Genomic DNA, 1,111 nt, shown 5'->3' with positions numbered 1-1,111 from the left:
GCTCTAACCACTGAGCTACAGGACCGTGAAAACCCAGGCTTGGGATCTTTCATGGTTAAGATGTGTTGATACCTCGACTAAAGCGTGCGTTCTACGGTATCACTTCACACCATACGACAACCGCCCAGTCCTGGCACAGGCTGACCGCATGACCTATGATCACCCGCATTTACAAACCCCAGCTCATCGTCGCGTCCATCGCCTTTGAACAACCACCGCCTGACGCGAACACTAACCTATGCATGACTAACTCTGCTCCGCCCGGGGTCTAGCTGGCACACCCGTTGAACTTGCCAACAACTTCTCTCTCAAAATTCCACAACAATATCTCACCGCCATGATCCAAGGAGTTATCCGCGAGGTGTGGTAATATAGGGGCGGATGGTTCCGCACAAGTGAACATGAAGAGAGGCGTGTCACCGTGTTGCGCATTCAGAATGACGAGGATGCCGGCTCTCAGATGTCCCTGGCTCTGTCCTTGGATTGGGACTTGGATTTTGGGAGCTGGTGATACCAGCGTAAACACAGAGTAAACCTACATATGATTTTTTGAAATGGATTCAGTAGTGTCACCTATCACCCTTATGTAGAGCACTTGCCTAGCGGTTGAGCCTAAAAACTAACAATCTAGACACTTTGGCCGAGTGGTTAAGGCGGCGGCCTGCTAAGCCGTTGGGCTCTGCCCGCGGGAGTTCGAATCTCCCAGGTGTCGTTGCAAGGGCTCAACATTGCGTCTCGCGGCTTTTGTGGAGCATACACATTAAGCGGATGAAGCCGAGAACTCACATGAAACGATAAAGATCGAGATACTTTGGCCGAGTGGTTAAGGCGGTGGGCCGTCAAGCCGCTGGGTTTCACCCGCGGAAGTTCGGATCTTCCTGGTGCATAATCCACCGGTTCGTACGAAGCACCCCACTCCCCATGGACAAAGTTGGATAGCCTGGAATAGCAGCTCGTTGTCCTTAACATTGCGCTGGGGGAAGCGGGGACGAATCCGATGGACGAAAACGCTCTTGACAGAATTATGTTCAACCCAATTTTCCCCATGGTCATTCGACAGTCTGCTCTTAAGTGAAATTGTCTATGGGTGTCGCATCAGCGTGACTATGAA

General features: G+C 51.6%; 2 non-coding genes across 2 annotated transcripts; both read left to right on the top strand.

Moving 5' to 3' along the window:
- Positions 1-630: 630 nt before the first annotated feature.
- On the top strand, positions 631-712 carry Pmar_PMAR010403. The gene has a single exon. It is a non-coding gene; the product is annotated as a tRNA-Ser (tRNA).
- A 93-nt stretch (positions 713-805) lies between these two features.
- On the top strand, positions 806-886 carry Pmar_PMAR010402. Its single transcript has one exon. It is a non-coding gene; the product is annotated as a tRNA-Asp (tRNA).
- Positions 887-1,111: the final 225 nt, after the last annotated feature.

The sequence above is a fragment of the Perkinsus marinus genome, assembly GCF_000006405.1.
Source record: "Perkinsus marinus ATCC 50983 genomic scaffold scf_1104296942028, whole genome shotgun sequence".
Lineage (NCBI taxonomy): Eukaryota > Perkinsozoa > Perkinsida > Perkinsidae > Perkinsus > Perkinsus marinus.
The sequence above is the reverse complement of the archived record's forward strand: the minus strand, read 5'-3'. Positions and strand labels throughout refer to the sequence as shown.